This window comes from Tamandua tetradactyla, unplaced genomic scaffold, assembly GCF_023851605.1.
Source record: "Tamandua tetradactyla isolate mTamTet1 unplaced genomic scaffold, mTamTet1.pri scaffold_153_ctg1, whole genome shotgun sequence".
Lineage (NCBI taxonomy): Eukaryota > Metazoa > Chordata > Mammalia > Pilosa > Myrmecophagidae > Tamandua > Tamandua tetradactyla.
In genome coordinates this window covers 56,266-81,730 of record NW_027518276.1, presented here as the reverse complement: position 1 = coordinate 81,730, position 25,465 = coordinate 56,266, and the positions used below count along the sequence as shown (strand labels likewise).

At 37.5% G+C, this 25,465-nt stretch overlaps 1 long non-coding RNA gene across 1 annotated transcript; it reads left to right on the top strand.

Moving 5' to 3' along the window:
- The first annotated feature begins 74 nt into the window (after nt 1–74).
- Nucleotides 75–17,461, top strand: LOC143673151 (uncharacterized). The gene is made up of 3 exons (XR_013170215.1): nt 75–205; nt 3,421–3,497; nt 17,395–17,461. It is a non-coding gene; the product is annotated as an uncharacterized LOC143673151 (long non-coding RNA).
- The last annotated feature ends 8,004 nt before the right edge of the window (nt 17,462–25,465 follow it).

Sequence of the window (25,465 nt, the reverse complement as noted above, 5' to 3'; positions counted from 1 at the left end):
CCCCAATGCCCCGCCTCCCCCCCTTCCAGGAGGGCGTGCGCATGCGTACAGCGTCAGGCCCTACTGGAACGAGGTTTTGGGACGGACGTGTGGGATGGGCAGGAAATGGAGTCGTGGGAAGGGGCTGTGTGGTTTCTGCAGGATTAGGAGATAGATGCCTCTTCTCCTGGAACAACCAGGGTCAACCCTCCCTTTGTGGTAGCAGGTAGGAAAAGACCGCTTGCAATTTTTATGTTTATAAACCTGCCAGGGCAGTTCCTTGCACTTAGCCCCCCTCCTCGGTGAAATATTTTTAGAAGCGATATAGTCTAAGACTGTGTCCTCAGATTGAAAGCATTGTGTGTGCTCTCCTTGGACTGCATTTTTTGTTTTTATTCAAGCCTCTCAAAACCAAAGTACTTTCTTAGCTTACATGTATGTCATGAAGTATTTGGGACTTACTTATGCTGAAATATTATGTATCCAAGAGGCCCACAAATAACATACAGAATATCCCATTTCCAGAAACACAACAGCCAGTTCTTTCTCACTCACACACTTATGCTAAAATATTATTTATTGTTTACAATATTTCCAATTTAGGAATAATATATTTGATTTGTTAATTCTGCCAACTTTATTCTTAGGCATACTTTAAAATTTAAAGGAATTGTAGACCTGTTCCTTTTTCTACAAAGATGGTAATCATAGCAAAATTGATAATGAAATGTATAGAAACACATTGCTTTCAAAATCAGAATTAAAAGTCAAAAAGTTTATTTAAAATGATCTTTAATTATATTTGTTTTTATTAATGGAAAATAAAGCTGATGTACATATAGCACCCTGGATGCACTGAGAATCCTGATTTCCACTGTTGTGTTACCTTATGTTCATAAGTACACATGCCTTACCTTTGTTAAAAGCTCCCTTTTGTTAACTATTGATATGGAATATTTATCATCCTTTCAATTTATATCTAATTTGTCTGGAGTTCTAACCCAGCTCTCTCAAAGATGGTACATAATGTGATTTTTCATCATTTATGCAAATCTCTGCCTTTTGATGGATAGTTTAATCAACTAACATTTAAAATAACTGATATATTTTAAAGAAATATAGAAAAAACTGAAAGTTCTTACTTCTGCTAATTTGTGTTGTATTTCTCTATGTGTTTTAACGTTCTTACACTGTATTTCCTCCACCACTGTCTTTTTTTGTGTATAGTTGATTTAGTGCTTGATTTTGATTATGTTTGCATTCCTTTTGCATTTTATGATTTATTCTTAGTTGTTACTATAAGACTTCAACTAAAATCCTATCCTGCACATATAATTATTTGAATACCAGATTAAGTTCAGTAGCATAAAATCTCTGTTTGTATACCGCCATCAACTCATTTATGTTACTGTTTTCACAAATGACTTTATTCATTACATTTATCATAACATGGATATACAAGTATTTGTACATTTGTCTTTTAAATCATGTAGGGAATAAAAATTGCAATTGTACTGGTTTTTATATTTATCCTGAAAGTATCTTTTAAAAAAATAATCTCTATTTCTTCATTCTCCTTTGAGTTATCATCCAATTGTTCTTTTCAAATTGAAAGACTTAGCATTTCTTACATGGCAGATTTACTAAAATTGAACTCTCTCAGTTTTTGTTTATCTGAGTACTTTTTTTATAGATTAATGATAGTCCATTATGCATGCATACCACATTTTATTTATCTGTTCATCAGAACAGTTTTTTGTTTGTTTGTTTGTTTGTTTTACATGGGCAGGCACCAAAAATCGAACCTGGGTCCTCTGGTATGGCAGGCAAACGTTCTTGCCACTGAGCCACCATGGTCTGCCCTGAGTACTTCTTAACTTTGCTTTAAAAATTAAAATGTAACTTTGCCAAATATAAAATTTTAGTTGATAATTTTTCTTTCATAAATTTAATGTCTTTCCACTGCCATCCCACATCCATGGTGTTCTAGTTTGCTACCTGCTGGAATGCAACACATCAGAGATGGATTGGCTTTTAATAAAAGGGGATGTATTTAGTTAGTTCTTCAGAGGAAAGGCAACTAACTTTCAATTGAGGTTCTTTCTTACATAGGAAGGCACAGGGTGATCTCTGCTGACTCTCTCTCCAGGACTCTGGGTTTCAACAACTTTCCCCAGGGTGATGTCTTTCTTCATCTCCAAAGGCCTGGACTGAGCTGCGAATGCTGAGATGAGGTATGCTGAGCTGCTTGGGTTGTGCTACATTGCACTCTCTCTTTTAAGCACCAGCCAATTAAATCAAACAGCATTCATTGCAGCAGGCACGCCTCCTAGCCGACTGCAGATGTAATGAGCAACAGATGAGGTTCATGTACCATTGACTCATGTCCACAGCAACAGAACTAGGCACCTTCACCTGGCCAAGTTGACACCTGAACCTAACTACCACATATTGACCCCTGTCAACTTGACAACTGTTTGCATCTTCTTAAATGATATTAAAGTGCACAAATTCTCTTCGGGACTTAAGTCTCTAGCTGTGGACTTATGAATCTCAAAACAAGTTATCTGAAGCCAATATGCAAAGGAGGGACGGTCACAGGATCCATAGGGAGAAATTGGAAGGAAACTCTGCAGGGCAAACACCACTGGATTTCAAAGTATGAAAGTCTTTTATCCTTCAGCTTTAGAAAGTGGCAGTCCCACCCTTTCCAAGGGCCTATGTAGTGGCCCGTCTCTTTCCAGATCAACCTCAGCGAACACTGAGGAGACTACCTTTTTCTCAGCTCCACTCTCTCCAGGCACTGGGGCCACACCTGGGTTCTCTGCCATTTCTGGGACACATGCTCAGCCCCTCCATTTGGTGGCAGTCAGGCCCTCCCCAGTTCCCAAGGAGCGAGCTGTACCTTCTCAAAGGCCTGAGGTGGCACAGCTTGTCTACTGCAATGATATGGGAGACATCCTCTGCCCTCAGGGCAAACTCACCCTCTTCATGTATATGTGTGGGTCCACTCTCCTGGCTGAGGTTTCTTGGCTTCAGATTCAAGCTTCCATGGTTCTCACTCTGCACACCCCAATTTGTCCCTTTTGTGCCCCCCTTTGTCCAGATTGGCAGTGGTTCCATTTAAACCAACAGTCTCTTCAAGCACTCCAGGACTTCTCCATCATTCTCTTCACAGGTCCTCCAAAATCTTTGCCTTAGCCATCCAAAAAACTGTTCCAACTAATCTGGTATTTGCAAACTGCAGCAACACCCCACTCTCCAGTACCAAATCTTTTCTAGTTTGCTAGCTGCTGGAATGCAACACACCAGAGATGGATTGGCTTTTAATAAAAGGGGATTTATTTCATTAGTTCTTCAGAGGAAAGGCAGCTAACTTTTAACTGAGGTTCTTTCTTACATTGGAAGGCACAGGGTGATCTATGTTGGCCTTCTCTCTAGGTCTCTGGTTTCCAACAACTTTCCCCGGGGTGATGTCTTTCTTCTCCAAGGGCCTGGACTGAGCTGTGAGTGCTGAGGTAAGGTATGCTGAGTTGCTTGGGCCATGCTGCATTGTGCTCTCTCATTTAAGCACCAGCCAAATGTCATTCATTGCAGCAGGCATGCCTCCTAACCAACTGCAGATGTAATGAGCAGCAGATGAGGTTCACATACCATTGGCTCATATCCACAGCAACAGAAATGGGCATCTTCACCTGGACAAGTTGATGCCTGAACCTAACTACCACACATGGTTTCTGATATGAAATCATGTTAATCTTATAAGATTATTTGAAGGTGATTAGCTACTTTCCCCTTGTCATTTTAGGAATCTTTCCTTGTTTTTGCTTTGGGAAATTTGCTTATAATTTAATTCAGTCTAGCTCTCTTTTGAGTGCATATTATTTGGGTTTTATGGAGCCTCTTGGATTTGTGAAGTTTTAGTTTGGGAAAGCTGCCAGAATGCCACACGTGAGAGATTGATCAGCTTTTAATAAGGGGATTTACTTAGTTACAAATATACAGTTCTTTGGAAGAAGGATGTCTTGCTTTCCACTGGATTTCTGTGTCACATGGGAAGGCACACAGCAAAGCCTACTTGCCTTACATCCCAATTTATGGGTTCAAATTGCTTTCCATGGTACAGTTTCATTGTGCATCTCCAACACCTCTGTATCCGAGCTCCTCTGAGTGCTGAGATGAGGTATGCTGAGCTGTTGAGCCCTCATCTGACCTCTATTTTAAGCCTCCTTCTAATCAAATTAAATATCACTTGTTGATATTTAATTAAGCACTTCCCTTAGCTGAGTGCAGATGTAATCAGCCACAAATGAATTTCACATAGTGATGATTTAAATCTACAGCAACAGAACAACAGGATATTATCACCTGGCCAATTGACACCTGAACCTAACTATCACACTATCACATGTATATTCATGTCTTCCTTTTTTTCCCCAGAATTCTTATGACTGTTCATTCAGATTTTTTTTTGTCTCTTTTTGTCTCTTGTCTCCTTCTGGGACTCATACAATGCATATATTGATTCTGTTGAAGATGTTCTACAGGTTGCTTAACTTCCATTCACTTCTCTTTATTCTATTTTGTTTCTGATCCTCAGACTATTTAATCTTAATTTTCCCATCTTAAAGTTCATTGATATTTCCTTCTCTTTGCTCAAGTCCACTGTTGAACCACAGCACATATTTAATTAGTGTTTGTTTGGTTGATTTTTTTTTTTTACCTGGGAAGGCTCCAGAAAATGAACCTTGGTCTCCAGCACAGCAGGCAGGAATTCTGCCACTGAGGCACCGGTGCACTGCCCTATTAGTGTTAATTCAGTTCAAGCTCCAGAATATTATTTGGTTCATTTTCATGACTTCTAAGTTCTTACTAACATTCTCACTTTCTCCTTTAATTATTTTCCTTATTTATTGATAGTACTTTTCAGATATTAAAGCAAATTCAAAAGTTGATTCAAAGTTTGTTTTTCTAGGAATATTACTGACTTGGCTTACTCTAGTACAGTTTATGTTGATTTATTTTTCCACTTTAAATTGGATATCCTTTCTTGTTTCTTCGAGTGAGTTGTGATTTTTTTGTTGGAAACATCTTAGGCAGAATTTCATGTTCTTAACAAGTAATGTTTACAGTCATTCACTAGTCTAATGGCTTATCAAAGCTGTTTTGGCAAAGACTATATTCATTGTTGTGTTGGTTGCTGAGGCTTTGTTCAACTATGGTTTTGAAAGGGATGTCCTTAAATTCCAAAGGCTAAAAAAATATAGAGAGGAAGAAAAAAGAAAGAGTGAGAGAGAAATAAAGAAGGAGGAAAGAAAGAGAGGAAAGGGAATGGAAGGGAAGGAAATAAAGAGAAAGGAAAATAAAGGAAAGGAAATGCCCATCCCAGGCAAAAGAAACAAGCAGATTGAGTAAAAAGTGGGAAGGTTTGATCTTAACAGGGCTAGAATATTTGCTATTAAAAACAAATTCTCTACATAATTGGTTGGCATTGAAATCTCAGGAAAAGTTGATATAAGAAAATATATTTTATGGAGCAAACATAACTTTAATAAGATTGTGTTTAAGTTTGAAATTTCTGAAAAGGATCCTCAAGCCCTTACTGGAATAAATATTTCATTTGGGAACACAACCTTAAGAGATCACACAATCCTCTGTATTATAAATGTTAAATTCTGATGGCTTTGGAATTCTGGATCCAAAGTTGCCTTGTGAGGACTCATTAGATTACAAGATTGCATATAAAAGATAATTTTGGTAGGATAATATTTTCTCATCTTATTCCTCCTTAAAATAAAAATGTTTTATCACATTATTTCTCACTTTAGAATTTTTCTTAAGTCACAGATATCAAAAGTGTTCATGTATCGTGATTTGGTAAAGTAGATGTCACAACTTCTTTAGAGAAGAACTCCAATAGAAATGATGTGAATATGCTCATAATGGTTTCAGTACAAGTAATTCAATTTTATATTTGAAAAGGAAGCACCTGGCCTGGGTTTCTTTCCTCCCTATAGTCACAAAGATTCATGTTGTCAAGGGGTCTCAGGGTAATACCATGAGTAGCCCTACTTTGCTTCTCTTTTGGGAAAGTGTTTATGGATGCCCTGAAAGTGTGTGCATGTACATGTGTGTGTGTGTATCTGTGTAAGAGAGAAGAGAGAGAGGAGAAAGTGAGGGAGAGAGAGAGGGAGGGATAGAGAGATTGAGAGAGAGAGAGAGAGAGAATGAATAATTTCCATTAATGAAGCCAATGCTCTACAAACCTCAGGATTTTTCTAATTTATTTATTTGAAAAGTAGACATATGTCAGTCTCATGGTTAATTCATTGACTTAATAAATCTACACCTGCAGTTGCAAAACCACAAAAACAAAGTGATCCTTGCTAATTTTTTATGACAGATGCTGTGGTAAGCTTTATTTTTCATATTAATTTTCTTATGAAATATTCTGAACTTAAAGAATAAGAGATCATAGGTACATAAAAATTTAACAGATGTTAACATTTTATCATTTTTGCTTAGTCTCTCTCTGCTGTAAAGAAATAAAACATTACAGATTCAGTCAATGCTGTCTCCCCAAATGTCTCTTTCCTTTCTGCTAAGTATAAACACTATCCTGATTTTTCTGTGTACCCCTCCAAGCATATTGTTGTTCTTTTTTTAGCCATAACTATTCTCATGCAATTTACCTTTTTCACCAAACATTTTGATATTTACCCATGTTAATACACATGGATCTGGAAGATTCTTGTTAGCTTCTACATGGTATTTCACTACAAAAATAAAACTTCATATGATCCACCCCAGTTAGAGTGTTTCTACTTTTTTTGACATTCAGTGTACTGTAACAATCAATTTGTAGCACATCTCCTTGTGTATATCTAAAATATTCTCTATGTCCTTTTCTTGAATTGAGAATTTCTGGGTCATAAGGTCCACACCCTGCAATTTTACAATGCATTGCCAAAAGCATTTCCAAAGTGATTGTATGAATTTATACATCTACCAGAAAAGTATGAGTTTTGTTGCCATATTTTTTTTGTTTTTCTTTTAAATTAATTTCTAGACATTCTCTTGGAAATTATTTCAATATATTATTCCAATCTATGGCTTTATATTTCACTTCCATAATGTGTTTATCACAAAATATACTTAATAGTAATGTACAAAATTTTATCAGTAATTTCCATCTGGGTTTCTGCTTTTTGTCTTTAAAAAGAATTCTCTACCCCAGTGTTGTACATATTTTTTCTTCACTTTATTCTAAGTGTTTAAAAAATGTCCTCTTTATATTTGTGTCTTCGAACCATCTAGAATATATTTTTTGTCTATGCTGTGAGGTAGGAATGTCATTATTCTTTTGCAAAAAGAAAACTTTTTTTTAAGACCATCCTTTCACCAATAAGTTTTAAAGCTACCTCTGTCAAATGCTTTCATACACAAGTGGGCTTGTTTCTGGTCTTTCTATTTTGTTCTATTGATCTTTCTGTCTTAGCCTGTTAAATACATACAGCTTAAGTTACTAGAACTTTATATAATAAATCCTGATATCAGGTAAATCCCTCCTAATAATTATGTATCCATATAAATCTAAGCATTCTCAGTGAAGTGATTTGAAAATCATTCAGATGGAAACAATGGAATTTTTACCATGTGGACTGTTTTCCCAGATGAAACATATCGATAGTCAATGATACCAAAATTATTTAGTAGAATATATCATTGCTTAGATATCTTTGCTAGGTAGTCCTAACTACTATATTATATACTGCTGTGTTTCCAGGGTTCATATGACTGTCTGGAGTGCAGAAGGTGTTCAATGAATATTAGTTGAAGGAATAACTTCTGAATACATTTTGAAAGTAATTTGACCAGAGAACATGTCAAGATGCTGCCCATAAATGAAATGTGAAATAGATGCCTTCATCTATTGCCCCAGACCTCCCAGACATGAAAAAGCCTTCATCTATTTCCCTAGGCTTGGTGACAACTTTCCCAGGTTTCAGAAAGGATACACATCCTAAAAGGAATAGGAAATAACTGAGATAACAAAACTATTAAAGATCTCCAGATCTCTGTTACCTGTTAACTCAGATGATTATCACTCTTTGTCTCTGACCTGTATAAAAGCCAATTGAAAAATCACTAGGGGGAGGTGATTTGGGAAATCTCCCCTGTCCTCCTGCCAGCATAAATAAACCTTTCTTTCTTCCTCAGCCCCATTCGTTATGACTTTTATTGACCACACCAAGTAAGGAACCCAGATTTGGGAGTGTCCCACCTACAAATGTATGAACTCATCTCTGTGCTCATTAATAGGAACCATATACCAAAGGCAAATAATACAATATGCTATATAATAATATAATATAATATAACATAACATAACATAATATAATACATCATGAAAGTATACCTCAATCCATTCAAAAAAGTACTCAGAAATATTTTAATTAACAGAGAAGTAATATAATATTTCTGCTACAGTGGCACTGAAGTGAATGAATTTGAGAAACAGCAGTTTTAATATCTAGAGTAAGATATGATGAGGTCATAATCTTGAAGTGAGTGGGAAAGATTTTGCAAATAGTTAAGGAATAGAGTGAAGTGGAATTAGACGTGTGTCTACAAAAATTATCAAATATGAATTATATATAATGAGGTGTTAAACATCACAATGGTTGAGAAAATTATACTGTAAATAACATATAAATATAGACTTCCCCTTACAAAAATTGGTGTTTATATTTTCCTTTATTTCCTTGGACTTCATTTACTTCCTAATGCCCAATTCAAAGTGGTCTAGTAGAGCAAAAACTGGTATTGTATTCTTTACTGAAGTAAAGATTCAATTCTGATTTTAAAATAGTGATGTTAACTGATTTTTATTCCATGTCCCTGTGTGACAAGCACATTGTTACATTTATAAATAGATTATCTTTCTTATTTGTTTCCAGCATCTTTGTATATATTTTATTAACAATGAAAGTGAAGCTTCAAAGGTTAAGTGACAGGTCACAGGGGACAGAACTCAGGGCCCAAGCCCCTCTCAGCCTGCAGCAACAGTTGAAACTATGATACACTGACTCATGACTCTTTCCCTTCCCCCTCCTCCTTGCCACAAATCATAATACCTCTTGCAAAACACTACCCAGGGCCAGAAACTACATCAAAGAAGTAGTTATGCTATGGCTCTGTCAATAAAGAGCAAACATGTCAGGACAGGCACAAAAAGAAGGAAGCAGGAATACCAGCCAATGGCAATCAGATGAATTGCCAAAGGCAGAATTCTGGACCAATCGAGGGCAGCAAGCTTCAAAGAATAAACAGAGAAACATATCACAATGCAGGTGAACATTTTCTTCAGGCTTTTAAAGAAAGCGTTCCCGTACCCTTTCCCCTCCCCCACTTCCTCTTCCCCCTTCCCCGCCTCCCCCTCCCTCCTTTACAATAAACCCCTCAGCTCACTGAGTTGTTTTAAGTGTTGCACTGAATCTCCCAATTTGTTCTAACATTGAGTGCCAAAACCAGTTATGTCCTCACTCTCTCCACTGTAACTTAAGCATCCCTCCTTTCACTTGGCCAAGCCCAGCACCCAATATCAGTCTTCTACTATAAGGTAAAACTGAGGAACTGGGTCATGCTGGAATACGCTCATGGAATATCTTGGCAGGGTCTATGGCAGTTCAGTCTCAGGTGTACACAGCATGGAGGTTCCATTTTGGGTCCTGGGCCCCAATCTCAGGAGAGTTTTGTTCAGTGTTATGGAAACACACTGCCCCGTCCAGGGTGGTGCAGTCAGAGCTCTCCTCTCACATATCTAAACACTTAGTCAGAACCATCCATGAGCTATTGCTCTGCTTCTAATCCTGGTGGATTCTGGGGATGCCCAGACCCCATTTGTAGACTCTCTCTCTATCTCTCTCTGTCATGCAGACATGGAGATGCCCACCTCTCTTTTTCAGAGACATAGTTTATACCCCTGAACTGTGACCCCAAAAAGTGTCCCCACTGAGGGTTCTTGTTTTTTCCTGCTTCCTCACTCTCTTCTGTGGCCATGGGGGCAACACAATCTTCCCCCTAAGGACACTCCCTTGAGCTGTCTTTTATGCCACCTAAAAAACCTAGATCTGCAATATAACATCAAAAAACCAAGGAAACTTTTATTTTACTCTACCACTCTATTGTGGCTTGGCCCCAGTACCCTCTGGACAACCAAAATCATGGCCTGAAAATGGTACTTTTGACCTAAAATTTCTTACTGACCTTCATAACTTCTTGCAGTGATCTGCAAAGTGGGATGAGGTACCCTATGCCCAAGCTTTCTGGACACTGTGTGCTAAACCCTCACTTTGTTCTTCTCTAACTACCTACCAACTCCTCCTCCTCAATGATAAAACAAAGCCTCCCACCTCTTCCCCTTCTTCACTTCTCACTGACTCCTTCGACCCAGCTGATCACCCCCCTCTTTATGACCCCCTCAATCTTATGCCTCTCTTCTACCACCTTTCCCCTTCCCAACCCTCCACTCCTCCCCACCCCTCCTCTTCCTCCTCACCCTTCTCCCCTCCCCACACCCAGTCATGGAGACCAGCCCCATCCCCCACCTCTTCTGTTACCTTACCCTTCCCTCCCTCTTCTTCCCCTAGTGCTAAATTCTCCAGTTTCTCATCTTCAGTCACTTCTCCATCTACTGGTATTTTTCCTCTTAGGGAAGTAGTAGGATGTGAATTTAAATATCTAACTCAAACCTATAATTTCACCTACCAAGATCTGGTTGTAATCCTTACTTCTTCTACCATTCCAGAAAAAAAAAAAACATATTTGGGTGGCAGCCACAGCTCACACAGACCAACTTTTTGCCACTGACCCCCAAACTTACTAACAGGGTTGACTGGAATCAGCCATCACCCCCTGAGTGGAATTACTAATCCAACTCCCCTGATTTACCCAAATTATGCCACTTCCTCACATGTCTTTTAGAGGGAATGAAAAAGCAGGATTTAAGGCACTCAGTTATAACAAACTTTCAGAATTCTCCCAAGGATTGGATGAAAACCTTGCAGCTTTTATGAGCTGCCTAATAGATTCAGTTCTCAAATATACTGCTCTAGACTCAGCCTCACCTGAACGGCACCTTTTCCTACACACGTGTCTTAACACAATCAGCTCCAGACATTTGTAAAAAAAACTTTAGAAGCTAGAGCAGGAACCCTAAACACCACATGATGAATGCATCAGGGTTGCTTTCTGGGTTTTCAAAAATAGACAGGAGGAAAGGGAAACCAAAAAAATCAATTCAGGAAAAACAGGAGCAAGCATTGCTTTCTGGGTTTTCAACAATAAACAGGAGGAAAGGGAAACTAAAAAAATCACTTCAGGGAAAATGAAACAGGAGCCAGAAAATGCTTTCTACTTACTGCTGGCCAATGCACTGCAAGAATCTATGTAAGCCCAGTAGGATGGAATAAACCTGGCAGCTAACCAAACTGGGGTCCCTGTTTTGCTTCAGCCAGGAGGGACATTGGACAAAACTTTGCCCTAATCCCAAGCCACCTCTGGAGACTTGCATTCCTTGCCATAAGATAGGACACTGGAAAACTGACTGTCCTTCAGCCTCTCACTGTGACAATAGGCAGCCACCCCTGGCAAGTGACCCTCCTATGGGATTTAATGTCTCAGACCTCCTCAGCCTAACCACTGAAGACTGCTGGGGCCTGGGCTTCATCTCCATAACCAAGCCCAGGGTAAACATCCTCATGGCAGGTAAACCAATCTCTTTTGTAGTTAACTTAGGAGCCACATTTTCAGTCTAAGTTTTCAGGACCTCTAAACCTTTCCCTCATGTGTATAGTTGAAATTAACAGAAAAAGCAGCCAACCATTACAAAACTACCCATAGCCTGCACTCTCCAAAACAATTCCTTTTTCCATTCATTCTTAGTAGTGCCTACATACCCAATCCCTTGTTAAAATGAAACATTCTAGGGTGGGCCACGGTGGCTCAGCAGGCAGAGTTCCTGCCTGCCATGCTGGAGACCCAGGTTCAGCTCCTGGTGCCTGCCCTTGCAAAAAAATGAAACATTCTAGATAAACTAAACATGGTGTTCACACTTTCCTCACTTAAAGCTAAGCCTCATGCCACCTGCCATCCTGCTATTTACTCTTAGCCACAATCTTCACCCAATACCAATCTTAAATTCTTGATAAAAATTGCAAAATTACCATTTCAAAAATGATTCTCTAATGTATTATAAATATTTAACATTATTCTGACAAGTTGAGTTTAATGATCATTGTATATGATGCTTGCTTAGGAATATAGCTACAAAGAATATAAAGGATGTGCTTCTATTAAAAGGAAAATATGAATAGTTTTATCTTAGGATAAAATAAATGGTTGTTACAGAATGAGGAAAAAGTAGACAAATTGGAATGGCTATAGTTACTCATAAAATGTTAGTGGAAAGGAAATTATGGTCAACTTTGGGAAAATCTGATGGGTCTATTAAAAATGCTTTTAAGTTTTAATGTCAAATAATATATTAATATAAAATTAAATTTTAGTTTTCTTTCTGTTAAAATAACAAATTTTTTGTTGGATTATTAGTCTGTTTTAGTAAAAATTATAAAAGTTTTGTCTACCTACTGATTGGACAGGAATTTATACCCTGGTCTACCTTTCACCCAGAGTCTCAATATCTCCCACTAATCAGTCCTCCCCCATTCTCCTTAATATTAACCTAAAACCAAAATATGATGTCATTCTCCTACCCTTTTTAGCCACTCTAGGCATCCTAGCAGGAGTAAGCCCTGAAATTAGTGGTATAGTTACCTCGTAGTTGCTGTCAAAAGAGCTCCAAGATAGCCTGAGGAACTCTCTGCACTTTGACAGATGTACAAGACCAAATTAGTTCACTCATGGCAGTAGTACTGCAAAACAAGCATGGGCTTGACCTACAAACAGCCAAAGAAAGTGGTCTTTGCCTATTCCTCAATAAGGAATGCTGCTTCTGTGTTAAGAAATATGGAGTACTCTGAGATGCAGCAAAAAAAGTAAAGGACTGGACTACCAGGCTATAAGAACACAATGCTGAAGCTTCTTTGTTCAGGATGTCATCATGGCTCCCCTACTTTTTTCCGCTTATAGGGCAGGACCACTTGTCAATTTTTTAATTTTATTTCCCATAGCACCCTCGCTCTGCAAGCTTGTTAATCAGTTCTTACACTGCACACTTCACTAACTCAAAAAACATTTTTTTTTTTTTTTTTTTTTTTTAAAGGAAAGACAGAGAGAAGGAAGGAAGGATAGAAGGAAGGAAGGAAGGAAGAAAGGGAAACATTTTTAAACATTTTCTTGTTTTATTGTATTCTGTTTCTCCGTTTTTGTTACATGGGCTGGGGCCGGGAATCGAACCGAGGTCCTCCGGCATAGCAGGCAAGCACTTTGCCCGCTGAGCCACCGCGGCCCGCCTCAAAAAACATTTTATAGCATATTACTTGAGTTCTTTCAGAAAGAACTGAAGCCAGGCACTCCCAATAAATTCTGCAGGTTTCCTATTAACCCTTGGCTCCTACACATGTATATGCATGTATATATATATATGCATACATATATATCACATAACACATATACATGCATATATATCTCATGTATATGTATGTGAAAATCTTGAAATATTTATCAGAATAAATATACAAGCTTCCATTTTAAAAATTTACTACTCATAATTCAGAAACTCCACATTATGAAAATTAGACTTGATATGGTAATGGTCGTTATGGCAATATTTCGCACTGAAAATTGTTTCAATAAATCCAGAGATATAAGCCTCCCTTATATTAGCTTAAATTGATTCTCATTCATTTCTTTGGATTCTTTACACACCAGAATACATTCCTTCGTCTGTCTTAGAACATTTATAAAGTTTTAAATATAGGAAATTGTACTATCATTATTATTATTCCAGTGAGTGAAAAGGGGTTGATATTTTCATAAGATAGTGAAAACAATATCCACTAATATTGTCTTATTACCATCCGCAGTGGTGGACGTAGTATACTTACCAAGAACGTGCACTTCAACATACCATCCTTTCATTTCCACAAATCATGATTTAACATATGCTGCCAAATTGTAAATGCAAAACCTTAGGTTATGATCTAACATTTGTTAGTTTCATGCTGTGATGGAGGTTATTTTCAGAATCTATCTATTTACCTGTCTGTCTATTTAATCTTTCTATCTGTTTATCTCTATGTATGGTTGGGTATGTTTTTGTGTATATATGAAGTGGTACAGTATCACATATCTGATTGTAGTGCATTAAAAGGCAATTTATTTTCATTCTTCCTTTTAGTTTTTTACTTGAATACCACTATAAGTAATAAACCTAAGATATATTTGAGATTTTGATGTATCCTGAATGAATTAATTCTTAGATCTATATGGACTCTGTGATCACTTGATTTCTGCAGTGTCACTTTAAAACAATTTTGATAATGACAAAATTCTGCCACACCAAGTAATATGCAACAGATCATCTGCTGCAAAAAGGACTCCCACAGAATAAACTTTGAGCAAATTGCTGATGAAAATTCAAATGGAGGAAATGTCCCAAATATATTTTTTATAATAATTGAATTGAATAAAACAAATTTTAAAAAATTGAATAAAACAAAATACTAGGATTCCTGAGCATCTCACAGAACAATGTTCAGTTAGGATAACCTACAGAGCTAATAATTCTTTCTTGTGGTATTTACCTTGAGCAGACATAATATCCATTGATGGTAACTATGTTGAATCAATCTTTCCTGAGGAACTAGAGATCACGTTATGACTTGGGGGTTTTATATCAAATTTCTGTTGCCTTTATCTGGTTTCTTCTTTAGATAAATTTTCTTCATTCTGTCATTAATTGTTTCCTTTCATTCTCCTTGTGTTCATAAATATCTTTTTCTATCTGCTTTGCATGTTATACCTCATATAAGCTTAAGTCATTCATAATTTAAAAGTCATTTTTGCTTCCCATCTATGAATGTATATTTTTTGTCAGTTTATCTGTTTACTTTAAGAGCCTTAAAATATCAATGAGGCAGATTTACTGTCATTTTATGGTCTGTTTTCATTTTTCTTTGTTGGGTGATATTCCATGTAATTGTATAAAAATTATTTGAAAAAATCTTGGTTTGCAATTAATGTAGTTAAATGCATATTGAAGATTTTCTTTTCTCTGCAAATTTCTAGCATAGATTGGGCAAAATGGTGAATAGAGGATAATAAAGACAGAGATATTGTGCATGATGTACCAAATATTATGCCCCAAGAATTGCATATAAGTAATATATTTTCATGTATATAAATCAATTAGTGAACAATATAAATCACACAAAATGCTCATAGGAAGAATTCTGTAGGGAATTACTGTTCTAACTTTTCAACATATTAACTCCTAATTATATAGGTATATTCTTTAAATAATTGACTGACCCCAGGTAAAAAGTATTTTCTAAATCAACTGTTAGAAGTTCTGCATATCCAATGAGCCACATTCTACCTTAGTTTTACAAATTCACCAACATCTTATGGCTCCCCCTTGCCTTCTTTCTTGGACACTTCCCTTACAGGTGTTTTGGCCTTTCTGATTCACTCAGTCCCCAAATTTCACTGTCTTCTTGGCTTCTCAGTTTCTCAAAGTGCTCCCAGTTGCATCATATGTCTGATTTGTGGGAGTGTCCAATCAACCCCAAGATGATTAATTTATATGGATACTCAGGAGGCACAAATCTGAGGATGAGCTTAATGAGTCCCATTGCTTAAATACTTCATCAGTGAAAATTTGGCTTCATTCCAAAACTGAGCAGTTCATTATTCCAGCCATTAAGTCTTCTTTGTGTTTCCCCTTATTGTCATGAAGTTTTCCTGTTTAGTATTTTAGCTATGCTTTCTGATGTAGAGGGACAGGGAGAATGACCAATAGCTCTGAATGTATGTTGCCTACATTACAAGAACTGGGATACAGTTATATGAGAATATTCCTCTGTATCCATTAAGAAAAAATCTGGAAGTGACTTATTCAAATACACCTAGAAAATTAAAATATTTTTAACTGTTTCAAATTGTGTCTATAAGAACACCTAAAACCCAAGGGGAACTGAGGTGTGGTGACAATGAGGCTGAACTGTTTCTGATTATTCACTCACCAGTTTTCAGTCTGCATAAGGCACATCAAATAAAGAGGTTTTTATAATTAGATCAGTGCAATATTTTCATCCTAGAAAGAGATAAACCTCCTTTCAACTTAAAGTAGAGTATTTAAGCTCTACTTAAAATATTGCAATAAAATTGTGAGATATAGGCTAATTCTAAGAAAAATGAAAAAGGCAAGTATAGCTTTTAATAACAATTATGAAGTTCATGGAGTCAACTAAATTAACAAGATTTTTTCAAACTTATTTTTCAGATTTATGTATTATTTAGCTATAAATTCTAGGATTAAATATATAAATACTAATCACAAATTTATCTTCTTTCCATATGCATTTGACCTCTAAGGAAATCTAGGCACTTGAATTAAATAAAACTTCAATTACATCAAATTCAAATTATTGCATGGCATTCCAAAACACCCATAAAAGAAATTATTTTTAGTTAGGCCATGGATTCCTGCTTTCTAAGATGTCTTCACTAGAAATAGCAGATGATTTATACTGATACAGAAACAAAATGTCAGCCTTTATAAAGATGTCTAGAAGAGTATGCAAATATAGTTAAATTATTTAAACCCTACTTTCTTTTTTCCTTTGATATCTTTGGTATGCATCCTATTTTAATTTCCCTTAATCAATAAAATGATATGTTATTAATATTGTATACAATGTAGTTTCAGTTTGCTAAAACTGCTAGAATGCAATATATTAGACATGGGCTGGGTTTTTCAGAGGGGACTTATTAGGTAACAAATTTACAGTTCTAATGGTAAAAAATGTCAAAGCTGAGGCATCAGCAAGAGGAGACCTTCATTGAAAAAAAGTCTGATATCATCCTGAGCTCCTCTGTCACATAGAAAGGCACATGGTGGCATCTGTTGGACTTTTCTGGGTTGTCAAAATGGCTCTTTTAGCTCCTTTGAGCATTTCTGGCTTCTCCAGAGGCATTTTCTCTCTGATCTCTCTTTTTGCATGAGGTCTCTTAAGGGACTCCATTAAAGAATTAAGACCTACCTTGAATGGGCTGGGCTATTTCTCCCTAAAATCAACCAAAGTAAGAGATCCCACCCAACACTAGGTCTGTTCTCACAAGAGTGGATTAAAAGAACACGGCTTTTCTGGAGTGCATCATTTCAAACCAGCACAGAAATCTTCTAATATACCTCCCCTCTCTTCACTGCACTTATTTCTTCTTTTGCAGAATTTTAAATCTTCACCCGTCAAGTAAAATTTCATCTTAAATTTCCATCTTGTGAATTTGCTTTGAGGAACTGGGATTGTCTGGGGTAAATTTTACACTTCATTTATATGTTCTTATTTGGATGCAATAGTTGTTAAAATGTTGTACACAATAATTCATTGATTTGATGTAAATTGGTTAAGAATATCTGTTTCTTCATGATTCTGTGAAGTTTGTGTGTGTGATGGGTTAAGTTCAGTTTGGCCAGTTATTGGGGCCCAGTTGTTTGATCAAGCAAATACCAGCCTGTTATTGTGTGGACATTTCATGGACATAAATCATCAGTAAGTTGATTGACTCTATGGCTGATTACATCTATAATCAACTGATGAGATTACCCACAACAATGATTGCCTTAAACTAATCAATTGACAGTTTTAAAAGAAGATGTGATGATTATAATAGTCAGAGGCGAGAATTTCCATCTCTTCTTCAGCCAACCAGCTTCCTCTGGGAAATTCATGGAAAATGTTTATTCTACTCTACAGAATTTGGAAGTTACCAACAGTCTTTTGAGACAACTTTTATAAATTCTCATAATATTTACTGGTCTCTCCTATTATTTCCATTTTCCAAGAGAAGACAGAGTACTACAGTGTGATATTATACAGTTCTATATTTGATCTAATTTAGGTGTTTGGCATACAATTGTTCATATTATTCTATTATAATACTTTCATTTCTGGAGCTTAAAGCATACTTTTCCCTCATAGTATTCTATTATAATTCTTTTATTTCTAGAGCATCAAATAAAATCTCTCTATGTTCATTCCCAAGTTTACTTATTAATATGAATCACCTCATGTCGATGTGAGTCTAGCTAACTGTTAATCAATTCCCTTGTCAAAAGTGTTTGCCAACTTCCAGGTCAAGATGGCGGCTTAACAACGTGAGCGTTTTAGTTCGTCCTCCAGAACAACTACTAAATAACCAGAAATAGTACAGAACAGCTCCTGGGGACATGTCAGTGACCAGACACACAGTGTACCCCAGTCTGGACCAGCTGGACCAGCTGCGAGCACCTCCCAGAGCCGTGAGTTTCCAAAGCTGCTGCAGCAGCCAGCGCCCCTTCCCCACAGGCCGCTTCCTGAGGGGAAAGGAAAGGACTTGACCAGCAGCAGGGACTGGGCACAATCAAATGCCAATTGTGGAACTAATTAACAAATTCTGACTACTAAAAATAGGCCCCCAGCTTAGGTGAACCTGTTCAAAGTGGAGGTTGCTCATTTTTGCCCCGGTGCCAAGGGGGCAGGACTGACAGAAAAAGGGGGAAAAAAAGAAGGAAACAGAGGTTTTTGTGACTGTGTATCTACAAAGGCTTGACTGCCTCTGGATACACCAGAAGGACTTTTCAGCCTGCAACTACCACAGGCATAGACAGTGTGAGCTCTTTTAGGGACTTGTCTGGAGCCTGTGCCTTCCCCAGGGGAGGGGTGAAGCCCAACTTAGGTGGAATCCCTCCATCAAGAAATTCAGACGCCAGGGCTTAGTAACTTGAAGCCATTAAAACCAGCCTACAACCTCTCCTCTGTCTCCACCATGCCCCCAGTAGGAAGAGTCTGCCAAAGTTAAAGGTACCACATCATCTTATGCTGGTGGGACCTGCAGTCAGACATGCGCCACATACTGGGCAGGATAAGAAAAACGGAGTCCAGAGACTTCACAGGAAAGTCTTTCAACCTGCTGGGTCTCACCCTCAGGGAAAACCGACGCAGGTGACTCTTTCCTCCTGCGAAAATCTGGCTGGGGTCTATAATTTCTAAGTAGACCTCCTAAGTGTGTGTGTGGGGGGGGTAAGGAAACACACAATCAGGACAAGAAACAAGAAAACAAGAACTGAAAAATTCTCCTCTGTTACACAAAACTTAAGCTAGAGGTCCAGATAAAGCTGAACGGAATGTCAAAGAACAGATAGACAACAAATTCATCCAGCAAGAAAACCCTAGATAAAAGAAGTGAAAGCAATCTCCAGAATAAACTAATTAAGGTAATTAAATGCCTAGATGCCAGTAAAAAATAACAAATCACACTAGGAAAATGGAAGATATGGCCCAGTCAAAGAAACAAACCAACAATTCAAATGACATACAGGAGCTGAAACAATTAATTCAGAATGTACGAACAGATGTGGAAAACCTCATCAAAAACCAAATCAATGAATTGAGGGAGGATATAAAGAAGGCAAGGAAAGAACAAAAAGAAGAAATGGAAAGTCTGAAAAAACAAATCACAGAACTTATGGAAATGAAAGACACGGTAGAAGAGATGAAAAAACAATGGAAACCTACAATGGTAGATTTCGAGAGACAGAACATAGGATTTCTGAACTGGAGGACGGAACATCTGAAATCTGACAAGAAACAGAAACTATAGGGAAAAAATGGAAAAATATGAGCAGGGACTAAGGGAATTGAAAGACAATATGAAGCTCATGAATATACGTGTTGTGGGTGTCCCAGAAGGAGAAGAGAAGGGAAAAGGAGGAGAAAAACTAATGGAGGAAATTATCACTGAAAACTTCCCAATTCTTATGAAAGACTTAAAATTAAAGATCCAAGAGGTGCAGCATACCCCAAAGAGAATAGATCCAGGTAGACATACTCCAAGACATTTAATAATCAGAACATCAGAGGTCAAAGAGAAAGAGAGGATCTTGAAAGCAGCAAGAGAAAAGCAATCCATCACATACAAGGGAAGCCCAATAAGACTATGCTCAGATCTCTCAGCAGAAACCATGGAGGCGAGAAGACAGTGGGATAATATATTTAAATTATTAAAAGAGAAAAACTGCCAACCAAGAATTCTATATCCAGCAAAATTGTCCTTCAAAAATGAGGGAGAAATTAAAACATTTTCAGACAAAAAAATCACTGAGAGAATTTGTGACCAAGAGACCAGCTCTGCAAGAAATACTAAAGGGAACACTAGTGACAGATATGAAGACAGGAGAGAGAGGTGTGGAGAAGAGTGTAGAAAGGAAGACTAAGACTAAAGGTAAAAAGAAGGAAAATTAGATAGGACATATAAAATCCAGAAGGCAAAATAGTAGAAGAAAGTACTACCCATGCAGTAATAACACTGAATGTTAATGGTTAAACTCTCCAATCAGAAGACATAGTCTGGCAGAATGGATTAAAACACAGGACCCATCTATATGCTGTCTCTACTCAAAGGACACGAGGCCAAGGACACGAATGGACATTTACACACCAATGTTTATAGCAGCATTATTAACAATTACCAAGAGATGGAAACAGCCAAAATGTCCATCAACAGACAGTTGACTAAACAAACTGTGACATCTACATATGATGGAATATTATGCAGCTGTAAGACAGAATAAAGTTATGAAGTATGTAACAACATGAATGGACTTTAATTACATTATGCTGAGTGTGATTAGCCAGAAACAAAAGGACAAATACTCTATGGTCTCACTGATATGAACTGACATTAGTGAATAAACTTGGAATATGTCATTGGTAACAGAGACCATCAGGAGATAGAAATAGGGTAAGATATTGGGTAATTGGAGCTGAAGGGATGCAGACTGTGCAACAGGACTGGATACAAAAACTCAGAAATGGACAGCACAATACTACCTAACTGTAATGTAAATATGTTAAAACACTGAATGAAGCTGCATGTGAGAATGATAGAGGGAGGCGGGCTGGGGACATAAATGAAATCAGAAAGAAAGATAGATGGTAAAGATCGAGATGGTATAATCTAGGAATGCCTCGAGTCTATAATAATAGTGAAATGTACAATGTACAAATTTTAAAAATGTTTTTGCATGAGGAAGAACAAAGGAATGTCATTGCAGGGTGCTGAGAATAGATGATAATTAATACTTTAAAATGTCACCTTATGTGTGAGACTAAAGCAAAAAATGTTTATTTGTTACAAAATTTATATTTTGACTAGAGCATTTCCTAATATAACTCATGTAGATAGTTTGATTGAATGTCATAAGTACTTGGAATCTCAGGTAGGACATGAGATTTTGTTGGTTTGTCCAGAGTGATGCCTGATGAATCCCAGAGTGATTTGATCAGTGAGTGGAAAAGTATTTGCAAGCCCCCTTCGGGGAATGGTGAGAGCGGGGAGAAATTCAACTTCCCCAAGTTGAATTCTTGATATTCTCACAAGCAGTGTGGACAACCAAAGCTATAGGCTGAGCCCCCAGTCTTGGGGTTTGTTCATATGAAACTTAACCCCACAAAGGATAGGTCAAGTCTACTTAAAATTTAGGCCTAAGAGTCACTCCCATGAGAGCCTCTTTTGTTGCTCAGATGTGGCCTCTCGAGTCTCCAGCCAACACAACGAGCAGTCTCACCACCCTCCCCCTCTCTGTGTGGGACATGACTCCCAGGGGTGTGGACCTTCCTGGCAACGTGGGACAGAGATCCTGGAATGAGCTGAGACTCAGCATCAAGGGACTGAGAAAAACCCTAGAATGAGCTGAGAATTAACATCAAGGAATTGAGAGAACCTTCTCGACCAAAGGGGGAAGAGTGAAATAAGACTAAGTGTCAATGGCTGAGAGATTCCAAACAGAGTTGAGAGGTTATCCTGGAGGTTATTCTTATGCATTAAGTAGATATCACCTTGTTGTTCAAGATGTAGCGGAGAGGCTGGAGGGAACTGCCTGAAAACGTGGAGCTGTATTCCAGTAGCCATGTTTCTTGATGATGATTGAACAATGATATAGCTTTCACAATGAGACTCGGTGAATTTGAAAACCTTGTGTCTGATGCTCCTTTTATCTACTATATCAACAGAAGATTAGAACATATGAATAAAAATAAATAATAGGGGGAACAAATGTTAAAATAAATTTACTTTGAATGCTAGTGGTAAATGAAAGCGAGGGGTAAGGGGTATCATATGTATAATCTGTTTTTTTCTCTGTTATTGTTTTATTTCTCTTTCTGTTGTCTTTTTATTTCTTTTTCTAAATCAATGCAAATATTCTAAGAAATGATGAATATGCAACTATGTGATGATATTAAGAATTACTGATTGTATATGTAGAATGGAATGATATCTTTTTTTTTTAATTTTTTTATTAATCAAAAAAAAGAAAAGAAATTAACACAACATTTAGAAATCATTCCATTCTACAAATGCACTCAGTAATTCTTAGTATCATCACATAGATGTATGATCATCATTTCTTAGTACATTTGCATCGATTTAGGAAAAGAACTAGCAAAACAGCAGAAAAAATATAGAATGTTAATATAGAGAAGAGAATTAAAATAATAATACTAATAATATATATATATATATATATAAAAAGGAAAAAGAAAAAAAACAAAAACAAAAGATACAAACACACAAACAACAAAAAACCATATTTCAGGTGCAGCTTCATTCAGTGTTCCAACATAGTTACATTACACTTAGGTATTATTGTGCTGTCCATTTTTGAGTTTTTGTATCTAGTCCTGTTGCATAGTCTGTATCCCTTCAGCTCCAATTACCCATTATCTTACCCTGTTTCTAACTCCTGCTGGTCTCTGTTACCAATGATATATTCCAAGCTGATTCTCAAATGTCGGTTCACATCAGTGGGACCTTACAGTATTTGTTCTTTAGTTTTGGGCTAGACTCACTCAGCATAATGTTCTCTAGGTCCATCCATGTTATTACATGCTTCATAAGTTTAGTCTGTCTTAAAGCTGCATAATATTCCATCGTAGGTATACGCCACAGTTTGTTTAGCCCCTCGTCTGTTGATGAACATTTTGGCTGTTTCCATCTCTTTGCAATTGTAGATAATGCTGCTATAAACACTGGTGTGCAAATGTCCGTCTGTGTCTTTGCCCTTAAGTCCCTTGAGTAGATACCTAGCAGTGGTATTGCTGGGTCGTAATCCATTCTGCCATTCTATGTCTTTTGATTGGGAAATTCAGTCCATTAACTTTTAGTATTATTACTGTTTGGATAATATTTTCCTCTACCATTTTGGCTTTTGTATTATATATATCATATCTGATTTTCCTTCTTTCTACACTTTACTCCATACCTCTCTCTTCTTTTTTTTCGTATCTGACTCTAGTGCTCCCTTTAGTATTTCTTGCAGAGCTGGTCTCTTGGTCACAAATTCTCTCAGTGACTTTTTGTCTATAAATGTTTTAATTTCTCCTTCATTTTTGAAGGACAATTTTGCTGGATATAGGAGTCTTGGTTGGCAGTTTTTCTCTTTTAGTAATTTAAATATATCATCCCACTGTCTTCTAGCTTCCATGGTTTCTGCTGAGAAATCTACACATAGTCTTATTGGGTTTCCCTTGTATGTGACAGATTGTTTTTCTCTTGCTGCTTTCAAGATCCTCTCTTTCTCTTTGACCTCTGACATTCTAACTAGTAAGTGTCTTGGAGAACGCCTATTTGGGTCTATTCTCTTTGGGGTGCGCTGCACTTCTTGGATCTGTAAATTTAGGTCTTTCATAAGAGTTGGGAAATTTTCAGTGATAATTTCTTCCATTAGTTTTTCTCCTCCTTTTCCCTTCTCTTCTCCTTCTGGGACACCCACAACACGTATATTTGTGCGCTTCATATTGTCATTCAGTTCCCTGATCCCCTGCTCAAGTTTTTCCATTCTTTTCCCTATAGTTTCTGTTTCTTTTTGGGATTCAGATGTTCCATCCTCCAGTTCACTAATTGTAGCTTCTGTCTCTTTAAATCTACCATTGTAGGTATCCATTGTTTTTTCCATTTTTTCTTCTTTGTCCTTCACTCCCATAAGTTCTGCGATTTGTTTTTTCAGATTTTCTATTTCTTCTTTTTGTTCAGCCCATGTCTTCTTCATGTCCTCCCTCAATTTATTGATTTGGTTTTTGAAGAATTTTTCCATTTCTGTTCGTATATTCAGCATTAGTTTTCTCAGGTCCTGTATCTCATTTGAACTATTGGTTTGTTCCTTTGACTGGGCCATATCTTCAATTTTCCGAGCGTCATCCATTATTTTCTGCTGGTGTCTGGGCATTTGATCAGATTTCTCTGGGTGTGGGACCCAGCTGGTTGAAAGCTTTTTCTGTGAAATCTCTGGGCTCTGTTTTTCTTTTCCTGCCCAGTAGGTGGCGCTCGTGGCGCTCATCTGTCTGCCCGGCAGTCGGCCCGGGAAACCGCGCGTGGAGGTGGGGGTCGCTGGCCTCCGCGGCTTGGGAGAGTGCCGGTCCTAATTGCCCAGCTGGCCCGAAACGCCAAGCATGACGGGAGGGCCCCGCTATCCAACGTTCCCAGTCAGACCGGGGAGCCACGTGCGTGGAGGGGACCCCAGTCGCCAGCCGCCCCGGCCGGGAAAACGCGCGCCCCTTGGGTAGCTCACCGCAGCAGATTCTCCCTGCCCGTTCAGCTGTTCCAGAATGGGGTACGCTGTCTTTTTGGTCTCTGTCGTGACTCCGGGAGCTGTTTCGTATTGTTTCTGTTTCTTTAGTTGCTTTTCTGGAGGAGGAACTAAGACCCGCGCGTCTTACTAAGCCGCCATCTTCTCCGGAAGTCTGAATGATATCTTAATGTTTTGTTTGTTAATTTTTTTTAATTAATAAAAAAAGTTTAAAAAAAGTGTTTTCCAAATTCCCTTTATTTAATGTATGATGTCTAGATGAGTAAAAAAATAAGGACAAAATATAAATGATAAGCAGATAAGGGGTATGTGATGTTTGGGGTATTTTTTTAAATTTTAATTCTTAATTTTTTGAGTGCTGAAACTGTTCAAAAATTTATTGTGATGATGAATGCAAAAATATATGATGATACTGTGAACCATTGATTGACTACTTTGGAAGATTATATGGCATATGAACATATTTCAATAAAATTGCATTAAAAAGTCGTGGGAAAGAGGGAGTTGGGATTCTCTAGAGATTTGTCAGCTGCTTTCTGAATCACAGGGCTCAAATAAAGATCCACTTCATTAGTTGCCTTTGCCTACACCCAGCTAGCTTCTATTTTGATACATAGTAGGGGCAAGGATCATGATGCCAAGAGTACGGATGGTAGTGGGGAGAAACAAGGGAAG